At 37.3% G+C, this 13,115-nt stretch overlaps 1 protein-coding gene across 1 annotated transcript in view; it reads left to right on the top strand.

Annotated features, from left to right (window-relative positions):
* DPYD (dihydropyrimidine dehydrogenase) overlaps positions 1-13,115 on the top strand; it is an 842,461-nt gene that overhangs the window by 367,164 nt on the left and 462,182 nt on the right. The window lies entirely within an intron of this gene.

Genomic DNA, 13,115 nt, shown 5'->3' on the forward strand with positions numbered 1-13,115 from the left:
CATGGTCAGCTCTCTTGGTTCCTTTGTTTCTTCCCCCAGCCTAGCACAGTGGGGCCACATATAAAGTGTTCAGCAAAGAATTGTGAAATGAATGTTTTTTGGAGGGAATTGGCATCAGGGCCTCTGGCATTAAGAGAGCTAATACTTTTGGGGTGCCTGAGTGGCTCAGTTGGTTGAGGGCCGGGCTCTTTATTTTGGCTCAGGTCAGGATCTCAGGGTTGTAAAATAGAGCTCAGTAAGGGGCTCTGCACTCAGCAGGGAGTCTGCTTGAGATTCTCTTTTCCCCTCTTCCCCTTTCCCCTTGCCCCTCCCCCTCCCCCAGAATAAACTAATAAAACCTTTTTCTTTTAAGATTTTTATTTATTTGTCAGAGAGAGAGAGAGAGAGCGAGCACACAAGCAGGCAGAGTGGCAGGCAGAGGCGGAGAGAGAAGCAGGCTCCCTATCAAGCAGGGAGCCCAGTGCAGGACTAGATCCCAGGACCCTGGGATCATGACCTGAGCAGAAAGCAGTGGCTTAACTGATTGAGCCACCCAGGCGTCCCTAATAAAATCTTAAAAACAACAACAACAATAACAACAACAACTAATACTTTCCAGGTTAGACCAGTGTTAGAATAATAGGCTTTTGAAAGTTCATTTGGTAATTTTAGGCAAAATTCCTCAGAATGAGAGAAGAAATAATATGTAATACATTATCAGAATATGCATAGATTTTAGGGCTGGGTTATTGACCAGTGCCTGTGCTCTTTTTAGGATTTAGGGCTTTCAGAATTACCAGAGGTTCTGGTATTAATGCCTTGGTTTTGGTACATCAGAAGAGGGCCCATGACACAGCAATGCTAAGTTATGAACCTGTCAGGAGGAAGTTCAATACTTCAAGACAGGATTTTGGGAAAATATACTCTAGAAAAAAATTATAACCAACGTGAAAAATTTAATGTTGTGCCCAGTTTCTTTGTCTTTCTCCTATTCCTCCCATGCTTTCTACTCCCAATATACTCATACTGTAACTACGGTTGGTTTCTTTAAATTTAGTCAATGAAGAATGACAAAAATGGATATTTAAGGTTTTTCTCACATAGTGTGTTGTTTAATGGGTTTGGGCTCTTGGATGGAATTTGGGAATAATGTGATTTTTTTGTTGTTGGTTAAGGTCCTCACTGTTAAGCATGTCAGTGTGCCTATATGCAAAGCTTCAATCTAATTCTCAGATGGTTTTAGAGGATGGGGAATGCAGAACGGTATAAAGTTCTCTCATCTTTTTGCGGCAAATATGAATTATTATAAAAGCCAGTTATAGTTAACATCATGTGGTTAGTAACCAAGCACAGTGTGATTGGATCTGGAAGTGCTTTAATCTGCTAAACTAGGAGGCAGCACCCAATAGATTCAGTAGTGACACCCACATCCCATTCTTCCAATGCAGATGTTCTCAAACTTTAGTATGCATCAGAATCACCTGGAGGGCTTGTTAAACACAGCTTGCTGGGCCTTGGTCCCAGAGTTTCTGACTCAGTAGGTCTGGGAGGGGCCCGAGAATTTGCATTTTTAACAGGTTTCCTGGTGATGCCAAGACTGCTGATCCACTGCTCTTACGTACCAGCAGTGTTGTTTCCAGCTGTCTAATTAGAGCTGTAAGCAGTATGCTGTTCGGGGGCACTTTCCATCTTAGTTAAGAAAGCATTAATGCTACGGGATACAGGTTTGATGAAACGAAGATATTGAGGCATCATCAGCATATTGATGTAATTCTGATTCCAAATGTCTGAAAGTCTCCCTGGTGGCCTCACACACATGCTAAATAGGATGCTACTGACAAACTAGCGCTTCTCAGCTGCGGGTCCTCAGGGAAACCAGCCAATCACTCAGCACTAGCCTCTAAGAAGATGAGGGGAAATCTGTTAATAATTCCCTCCAGTACTTTCTGCAAGCTTAAATAGGTGAGATTAAATTTCACAGGATAACAGAATCCCCCAAAATGCTGGTATTAAAAGCTGTTGACAGATCAGATAGAACTGCAAGAATGCTTTAGGCAGTCGGGAATCCCTAAAAGGAGGCGTGAAGGTCAGGACTCAACAGACCTGCTTGAGTAGATAAATTTAAAAGATAAGGTTGGGGAAGGACTTTGTAGTTCTTATTAATTATTACTGAGAAGAATGTGGTACAAAATTATTTTAACATACCATCTCACCCACAAACTTTAAGAATCTGTTATTCACGTATTTAATTTCCCAATATCAGCAAAAATATGATCGATCTTTAATTCTGCCGTGGTTTAAATGGGCTCTCTAGGCCACTCTCCAGTGCCCTTTGGCTTCCCCCATTCATTTGCCAAAATATTAACTGATTTACCTTTGATGTGTCTGTTTCCCCATATTTGAGCTATTCAGAGGGTCAGCTATTTTGATAATTGATGCTACTTTACTATTTTAATAATAAAAATAACAGCATCAGATTGCCTAGTTCGGTTAGTCAAAAATTTTTGTTACTGCAATGCTGAAATAATACATCTTCTTTTCTTTTTTTTTTGAAATAATAGATTTTCATGTGAAAGAATGTGCCTTTTTGTTGACTCCTGATACTGTATAGCATACCCCATAATAGATCTCTATGTGGCCAATCTGTAGGCCTCCTCTCAGACATTTATATCAAATTATGTTTAAGGGGGTGCCTGGGTGGCTCAGCCGGTTAAGCGTCTGCCTTCAGCTCAGGTCATGATGCCAGGGTCCTGGGATCAAGGCCCAAGTCGGGCTCCCTGCTCAGTGGAGAGTCTGCTTCTCCCTCTCCCTCTGCCCCTCCCCTGCTCAAGCCCTCTCTCTCTCATTCTCTCTCGCTTTCTCTCACTCTCAAATAAATAAAATCTAAAAAAACAAGCAAACAAATGATCTTTGAGCTACATCCATTGATACTTTCATTACCTACATCTTTCTGGCTAAACATTCATTTTCTTACCAGTAAGTAATGCTTTCTAGTTTTTATTTAATTATAAGAAATATGAACCTGGGACTGTTTTTAGAAAATAACCTCTATATGCTGACAGATTTAATTTTACTTACTAAGGTTGATGCTTATAGGAGCTCTTCAACATTTGGCACCTGCACATCATTTAAGTTGGTATTCTTCACAGAAAGTAATCAGAATCTGTTAGCATGATTGGCAATATGAAGATACCTGCACATAAACAAATAAATAAACACACACAATTGCCCTCAGCATACAGAGTTAATTGGTGGCAGCTAGGGGCTCCCCTGGTACTAAGATATTAAATATACCTTGAATACTTTAATGATGGCATGGGAATGATGTTCCATGAATCTGTGCATGTTTCCATTTTTGAAAAGTATGAAAATTCAGTGTCACATGAGAAAGTGAAATGGAACAGTTGAAAAGCTTTTAACTAAACGTTGGTTGAGAAGTTGGTTCTAGGTTATATACCCTAATCTGAGAATGCCCATCTATAAAATTACTGCTGTAATTATATGGTTCTGAAAGCTTTTTATATGCCCCAAATTCTGTATTTTGAACACTGAGAGAAAGATATGTGAATGTGGAATCTGGACAGGAGGTCTGTGTCTCCTCAGAGAATGACAGCAACTCTGTACTGAAAAACTTGGCCCTATCTAGAAATACTACTCTTGAAACAAGTTGCAGTTAATGTATCCCCAGTCTATTGGTAGGTAAAATCTGCTGCATTCAAGACATGATATCAAAGAAACTGACAGCTGAAGTTGTCAGAATTCTACCCTGAATGCAGTAATTCAGATGGCGAGTAGGACCCAAAACAAACAAACAAACAAACAAAAACCTGTAAATAGTCCAGGAGCCAACAAAAGCCCATGCTCACCTAAGGTTATATACTTCAGTAATTCCTAGAGGAGGGAGGTGCCTGGGTGGCTCAGATGGTTAAGCATCCGTCTTCAGCTGAGGTCATGATCTCAGGGCCCTGGAATCGAGTCCCGTGTCAGACTCCCTGCTTAAGGGGACATCTGCTTCTCCCTCTGCCCCTACCCCTGCTTGTGCACGGGGCGCGCGCTCTCTCTCTCTGTCAAATGAATAAATAAAATTTACAAAAAATAATTCCTGGGGGAGGATGGTAACTACATTATGTTGATGAGGAATAACTATAGAGCAGAAAACTACATATCTTTTAAAAAGGTTTAATAATCATTTATGATCTATATGTATATATGTATCTATTTATATGCATACATATCTAGATGTGTGTCGATACATATGTAAACATAAATTCATTATCAGTGAACATTTATGTTGTTATTAAGTCACTATCAGGCTTTATTACATGGCAGTGTGTTATTACTTTATTAATGTTTATGTGAAAGCTAGAGGGCCTTCTCCCATTAGTAATAGTCCTCTCAGTTTTTCAGTGTCTTCTTTTCTTGTCTTATACATTCAAAATATTAAAAAGTAATTTGCATAACTTTAAAAATATGCATGTTGGTCAGGTACAAAATCCAGGAGATAAAAAGAAAACATACATGAATTAATATAAAAACAAATAATTATCATTTTTAAATCATTTAATCATTTCTTTTTCTTTTAAAAAGGTGAATTCATCCTTCAAGGCCTGCTCCAAATGTCATTTTTTTCTTCGACAGCTTCCTTAGTTTCCTCCTAATTAACCTTTCCCTCCTGTGAGATCTTATAGCTCTTTATGCTTCCTGTATAGTAGCACTTGTCACATAGGGGAGTTATTACTTTATACTCACCTCACATATTAGAATGCAACTCCTTCAGATGGATTGGTTCATTCAACTTATATCTGATTCAAAGTATAGAATGATGTTTGATCCAAAGCATTAAATAAGTGAATTGTGTGGAATAGTATTTTCTGGGCATTGAAAGCCTATAGGAAGACTTTACATGAAAATGAAATACTCAAAATATATAATTTATACATGTACACATACATACACCTCAAAATTACTACTGATAACTTTTAAATAAGTAATTATTTTTCAAGCTTTAAAATATACCACGTTACAATATTAACATTAACATTATATTATATTAATATTAATTAATTAATATTAATATTAACATTTAAAAGTAGATTGAATAAAAATCATCATTCCTGGTCTTCAGTGTTTTAAAAGATAGCTACAGAATTTTTAAAAAAGAGAGAAAGAAACTATAACCAATAATATAAAAGGCAAAAGATTAATAAACATTTATAGACTCAGGATTAGAAATAAGAGAGCATCCTTGTTTGAACAGATTTATATAAAGAGGGATTTCAAGATTGAAGAAGATCCTGCAAAGTTATGCAGAAGAAAATTTTGTGAGATACTCTGATAGCACCCGGGAATGCTTGACTGCAGGAAAATCTAAGATGAGAAATGTAAGAGCTAGTCAGATTTAAGAAAATTTTGTCAATCATGAGTAATATTTAAAAATAGACTCTTCTTGGGGCACCTGGGTGGCTCAGTCAGTTAAGCATCTGCCTTGGGCTCAGGTCATAATCTTGGGGTCCTGGGATCCAGCCCTGAGTCAGGCTCCCTGCTCAGCAGGGAATCAACTTCTCCTTCTGCCCCTCTGCCCCCTCATGCTTTCTCATATTCTCTCTCTCTCCCCCCTTCTCTCTAACAAATAAAATTTTTAAAAAATAAAACAAAAATGCATTCTTCTTGTTAGAAAAAAATGTATTTTGTGATGCCTGTGCAAAAGCATTTAAGCCCCTAAATTATCCCATGAATTGTGTTTCTGGTTTTTGCAGCTCAGTAGTATCACAATAAAATAGTTAAGGGGCAGCTGTATCCACTGTGTTGTACAACTCTTACGTGGAAAAATATTTCTTTCTGCTCAGGATTCTTAAATTTTAAAAGCTTAAGTATTCTACTGTATCTCTAGTTTCTAACTCATTGATCTCTGCTCTAATCTTAATTATTTTCCTTCTTGTGCATGGGGTTGACTTAATTTGTTGTTGATTTTCCAGTTCTTTAAGGTGTAAAAAGAGTTAGTGTATTCGGGATTTTTCAGTTTTTTTGAGTGAGGCTTGAATGGCTATGTATCCCCCTTAGGACTGCCTTTGCTGTATCACATAGATTTTGGACTGATGTGTCTTCATTCTCATTGGTTTCCATGAATTGTTTAAGTTCTTCTTTGATTTCCTGGCTGATCCAAACATTCTTGAGCAGGATGGTGTTTAGCTTCCAATTGTTTGAATTCCTTCCAAACTGAGTTCCAGTTTCAAAACATTGAGGTCTGAAAATATGCAGGGAATAGTCTCAGTCTTTTGGTATCAGTTGAGCCCTGATCTGTGACCCAGTATGTGATCTATTCAGGAGAAAGTTCCTTGGGCCCTTGAGAAGAACCAGTATTCTCTTGTTTTAGGGTGAAATGTTCTGTATATATCTATGAGGTCCATGTGGTCCAATGTGTCATTCAAAGCTCTTGTTTCTTTGTTGATCTTCTGCTTAGCTGATCTGTCTATTACTGAGGGTGGTGTGTTAAGATCCCCTACAATTAATGTATTCATATCAATATGACTCTTTATTTTGTTTAACAGTTGGCTTATGTAGTTGGCTGCTGCCAAGTTGGGCAGCAACTTGTTAGACCTTCTTGGTGGATAGACCCTTTAAGAATGGTGTAGTATCCTTGGTGGATAGACCCTTTAAGAATGGTGTAGTATCCTTCTGTATCTCTGACTACGGTCTTTAGCTTAAAATCTAATCTATCTGATATGAGAATTGATACCCTAGCTTTCTTTTGAGACCCACTAGCATGAAAGATGGTTCTCCATCCCTTCACTTTAGATGTATCTGTAGGTTCAAAATGTGTCTCTTGTACACAGCATTTAGTTGGCTCCTGTCGTTTTATCCAGTCTGCAACCCTGTGCCATTTTATGGGAGTATTTGGGCCATTCACATTGAGAGTGATTATTGAAAAACAAGTTTTTATTGACATCATGTTGCCAGTGACATCCTTATTTCTAGAAGCTGGTTCTTTGAAAGAATTAATAAAATCAATAAACCACTGTTCAAACTAATCCAAAAGAAAAGAAAAAGAACCCAAATTAATGAGATTATGAATGAAAGGGAGAATGAAAGGAAATATAAACAATCATCAGAAATTATTATCAACAGTTATATGCCAATAAGTTAACCAACCTAGAAGAAATGGATGCATTCCTGGTAACCTATAAACTTCCAAGACTGAAATAGACAACCTGAATAGACCAATATCTAGTAATGAGATTGAAGCAGTGATCAAAAATCTCCCAAAAAATAAGAGTCCAGGACCTGACGGATTCCCTGGGGAATTCTACCAAACATTCAAAGAAGAAATAATACCTATTCTCCTGAAGCTGTTGCAAAAAATTGAAGCAGAAGAAAAACTTCCAGACTCTTTCTATGACAAGCACTACCCTGATCCACAAATCAGGCAAAGACCCCATCAAAAAGGAGAATTTCAGACCCATATCCCTGATGAATATGGATGCCAAGATGATTCTCAATAAGATCCTAGCTAATAGGATCCAACAGTACATTAAAAAGATTATCCACCATGACCAGATGGGATTTATCCACGGGATGCAAGGGTGGTTCAACATTCACAAATCAATCAGTGTGATAGAACAAATCAATAAGAGAAGAGAGAAGAACCACATGGTCCTCTCAATTGATGCAGAAAAAGCATCTGACAAGATATAGCATCCGTTCCTGATTAAAACTCTTCAAAGTATAGGGAAAGAGGAAATATTCCTCAATTTCATAAAATCTGTCTATGAAAAACCCACAGCAAATATCATCCTCAATGGGGAAAAGCTGACAGCCTTCCCTTTGAGATCAGGAACACGACAAGGATGCCCACTCTTACCACTCTTGTTCAACATAGTATTAGAAGTCCTAGCAACAACAATCAGACAACAAAAAGAAATAAAATGTATTCAAACTGGCAAAGAAGAAGTCAAATTCTCTCTCTTTGCAGGTGACATGATACTTTATATGGAAAACCCAAAAGACTCCACCCCCAAACTACTAGAACTCATACAACAATTCAGTAATGTGGCAGGATACAAAATCAATGCACAGAAATCAGTTGCTTTCTTATACACTAACAGTGAAAATATAGAAAAAGAAATTAGAGAATCGATTCCATTTGCTGTAGCACCAAGAACCATAAGATACCTGGGAATAAACCTAACCAAAGAGGTAAAGGATCTGTACTCGAAGAACTACAGAACACTCATGAAAGAAATTGAAGAAGACACAAAAAGATGGAAGACCATTCTATGCTCATGGATCAGAAGAATAAACATTGTTAAAATGTCTGTACTGTCTAGAGTAATCTATACTTTCAGTGCCATTCCAATCAAAATTCCACCGGCATTTTTCAAAAAGCTGGAGCAAACAATCTTAAAATTTGTATGGAACCAGAAGAGACCCTGCATTGCTAAGGAAATACTGAAAAAGAAAAACAGAACTGGGGCATCACGTTGCCTGATTTCAAGCTTTACTACAAAGCTGTGATCACCAAGACAGCATGGTACTGGCACAAAAACAGACACATAGACCAGTGGAACAGAATAGAAAACCCAGATATGAATCCAACTTTATGACCAACTTTATGGTCAAATAATCTTCAACAAAGCAGGAAAAAGTATCCAGTGGAAAAAAGACAGTCTCTTCAATAAATGGTGCTGGGAAACGTGGACAACTGTGTATAGAAGAATGAAATTCAACCATTCTCTTACACCATACACAAAGATAAATTTAAAATGGATAAAAGACATCAGTATGAGGCAGGAATCTATCACAACCCTAGAGGAAAACATAGTAACTTCTTTGGCATTGGCCACAGGAACTTCTTTCAAGATATGTCTCCAAAAGCAAAGGAAACAAAAGCAGAAATGAACTTTGGGACTTCATCAAGATCAAAAGCTTCTGCACAGCAAAGGAAACAGTCAACAAAACAAAGAGGCAGCCCACGGAATGGGAGAAGATATTCACAAACGATACTACAGACAAAGGGCTGATATCCAGGATCTATAAAGAACTCCTTAAACTCAACACCCCAAAAACAGATAATCATGTCAGAAAATGGGCAGAAGACATGAACAGACACTTCTCCAAAGAAGACATACAAATGGCTAACAGACACATGGAAAAACGTTCACTGTCATTAGCCATCAGGAAGATTCAAATCAAAACCACATTGAGATACCACCTTACATCAGTTAGAATGGCCAAAATTAATAGGAGAGGAAACAACAAGTGTTGGAGAAGATGTGGAGAAAGGGGAACCCTCATACACTGTTGGTGAGAATGCAAATGGGTACAGCCACTTCGGAAAACAGTGTGGAGGTTCCTCAAAAAATTAAAAATAGAGCTTCTCTATGACCCTGTAATTGCACTATTGGGTATTTACCCTCAAAGATACAGATTTAATGAAAAGAAGGGCCATCTGTACCCCAATATTCATAGCAGCAATGTCCACAATCGCCAAACTGTAGAAAAATCCAAAATGCTCTTCGATAGACAAATGGATAAAGAAGATATGGTCTATATATACAATGGATAATTACACCACCAACAGAAATGATGAATACCCAACTTTTGTATCAACATGGATGGGACTGGAGGATATTATGCTGAGTGAAATAAGTCAAGCAGAGAAAGTCAATTATCATATGGCTTCACTTACTTGTGAAGCATAAGGAATAACATGGAGGATATTAGGAGAAGGAAAGAAAAATGAATTGGGGTAAATTGGAGGGGGAAGTGAAGCATGAGAGACTGTGGACTCTCAGAAACAAACTGAGGGTTTTGAAGGGCAGGGGGTAGGGGGATGGGTGAGCCTGATGGTGAATATTAAGGAGGGCATGTATTGCATAGAGCGCTGGGTGTGGTTCATAAACAATGAATCTTGGAACAGTGAAAAATAATGACTACATACATACATACATCCATATATACAAAATAATGAGCTTAAGGTGGAAAAAAAAAAACCCAAAGCCTATAATATCATAGTACATACTAAAAGGAACCTCAACTTGTGGTCTCAGCAAACTTTTTTTGCTAAAGAAAAAAATAACCGCAGAATTAGCTTAAATAGTCTAGAAATTAGTAAACGTATCAGAATTGTTCTGCTTTTCCCACTGTCTGTGAGTCTGTACAGACTAAAAAGTACAAAATAGGTTAAGAACTATTTAGTAAATTAAGGAAGATGAGATCTAGAGTGGGTAGGCAGAATTCACTGCCTCTTTCTTGAGTTTTCTTCATCTCCTTAGTAACCAGATTCACCAGAAGACTGGATCATGAGATCAGACTCATACTGAGAGAACCTGCATCAAGCTTTCTTAACAAGTTCAGGTATATAAATAAACATGAAGTATAGGGTAAATAAGGAGAGGTGCAGGACCACCAGCATGGTTTCTCAGGTCCCACCTTGGTGTATCAAGATGTACTTTAACCCAGATTAATTTGGGGGTCCCTAAATAACATCAGTAGTCTCATCACTTACACAAAAGGAAGCTGATTCAATTATAAAATATCTCCAGTATATACTCAGTTGCATAGTTTATATACTCTTAAAGAGATCCTTACCCAATAAGTCCAGTTCCCAGGTTTTCTTGTTTTGTTTTGTTTTTACCATAGCTATCCTAGACTAGCAGGTATATCTTGCTAAAAGCATGCCACAGATAAGGGCTCTCCTACTTTTGAATGCTGATTGATAATTTGTTTCCCAATAGCATGTTTACAAGGGGATTTAACCAGGTGTCTTTCCTTCTTTCTTTGTTGAAATAAACTTCTTTACCTTCCTACATCTTTCCTCACCTAAGGGAAATAATCTATTGTATACTATAATTTCCCAGTAACTAATTCCTTTCCAGTAATTACTTCCTACTCATCCTTCAAGGATAGTTCAGATAGTACCTTTTCCAGGCTTCCCTTTCTTGACCTGCACTGCTGCTGGGCAGAATGCCTTTTTATATGCCATTTGTGTACACTGTGTTTATATGTGTTACCACACTGAATATGATTGCTGATTTGCCTGCCTCTGTGAAAGTTTTGAAAGCAGGGAATGTTTTATTAGCTATAGCACCTAGCACCATTTTTTTTTTTTTTTACACAAAGGTCTTAATAAATCTTTGGTAAATTTATAGATGAGTGGAACTCTTATTGTGTGGTTATGAATGTTTGTGGAATATGCAATAATTTAGCAGTGATGAAGTAAAAGCTAATATTTTTCAGGATTATCACTGACCAAAACAGACTACCAAACAACTTTAATTTGAAATCCTATCTCTGAGTTCCTCATGTTCATACAGAATTGATAAGTTGTTAAATACCTAGCTATTTAAGGGTAATCTTTACAAAGAATATTGTTTCTTCATATTATTTCTCAAACTTTGTATATTAGAATTTAATGTATGCTGGGTTTGAGTTCTCATTATAGTTTATAACCTATGCTTACTTTGCCTATATGCAATCTAAAAATGAGTTGACATCATGCTTTTAATTATAGTAAATTAAGTTGTTTCATAATTTCCACAGTATGATGCCTGTAATATTAATCAGACCAAATCATCACATTACATAAAGTTAATCATTAAAATGATCATCATTACTGCATGCAATAGCACTCTATTTTTATTTCACTCAGCATCAACCACATATCTTCCCTGAATATGGAGATAAAATCAAAGCTAAGAAGGTTTTTCTTACTTTCCTTATATGGTATGAAAAGAAAGTAACAACTTGGTTTATTGAGCCTCCAAAATAGAACCTTATAGATGTTTCTCCTTCATTCCCTTGGGTAATTATTGGTGAAGATAAGGACAAGAGGTTTGTATGTTTGCTTGATGTACCACTTGTCCCTCATGAGAACACGCACCATCAAACAAACAAATAAATATGTGTGCCATGAACAGAAATGTTCATGTACCAAAACTACAGAGTTGCTGATTATTAGTGGTCATTAACAAACATTAGATATTAAAAAGCACTAACACTGACATCTGTGAACAGAAGGCTCATTAAACAGTAAAATATTAAGACCCACTGCATGAGGTTAGACGGCTGGTCAGTCTGGCCCATCAATTTGTCATGGCAGTGTAACTGACAGCTGAGAAAGAACATCACTTACTTCGTATTTCAACCTCACAACATAGGATGCTGTGGTCAGGTAGCATGTCCTTTGCATGCCCAGTGTTAACGTGCTTTGCGATGTGTATTTAGTAGTCATTGACTCCATATACTACTAGTTGATTGTCCTTTCATTAACTTGAATGCCCTTGGGTTTTCATATTAGTCATTCATCTTGGTAAACAAAATGTTATTCAGAGTCTACTGTGTGCTAGTCATTTTGATAGGGCTAAAATTCACTTGATGTCCTTTCATGTGGCATATTGGCTAGAGTATATGCTGATTTGCCAGACATCTTTTTGACCATTCATTGGCTTATATTCATCATTTGTTAAATATTTGAATGTCACTCCTCAACCCTGGGGATTGCAAATTAAATAAGATATTCTTTCTGTATTTAAAGGGTTTTGTGAAGGAATTTACTGTCTAACAAGTATATTTATTTAAATTTTATTTTTATTTTTCACTTTTGTATCTTGAGATTATATATTCAATGTCTCAATTTTCCACTTTATAAACTATGAGTCCATAAGTCTATCACTTGGTTCCTGTATTTCATGATTTTACTGTACTTCTGAACTTAGAATAGGAAGCTTGAATCTCTTCTTCCCACTGAGGGCAGCCTTTTTTTTTTTTTTTTTTTTTTTTTAAGATTTTATTTATTTATTTGACAGAGAGAGTGAGCACAAGTGGGCAGAGAGGCAGGCAGAGAGAGAGGGGGAAGCAGGCTCCCTGCTGAGCAGAGAGCCCAGTGCTGGGCCCTGAGACCAGGACCTGAGCTGAAGGCAGAGGCTTAACCCATTGAGCCCCCCAGGTGCTCTGAGGGCAGCCTTTATCACGCTAACCCCTTGACCTTTAATTTGCCTCAGACTACATCCTTTCCTAGTCTAATTAACCTTGTTTTGAGATTCCCTAACTAGTACCAGATGAAGTCTCATTCTTTCAAATATATAGAGTTCCTCTCTTTGGACATTAATGAATATCACCCAGGATTTTTGTTTAGCCAT

This window comes from Martes martes (assembly GCF_963455335.1).
Source record: "Martes martes genome assembly, chromosome: 4".
NCBI classification, from domain to species: Eukaryota; Metazoa; Chordata; class Mammalia; order Carnivora; family Mustelidae; genus Martes; species Martes martes.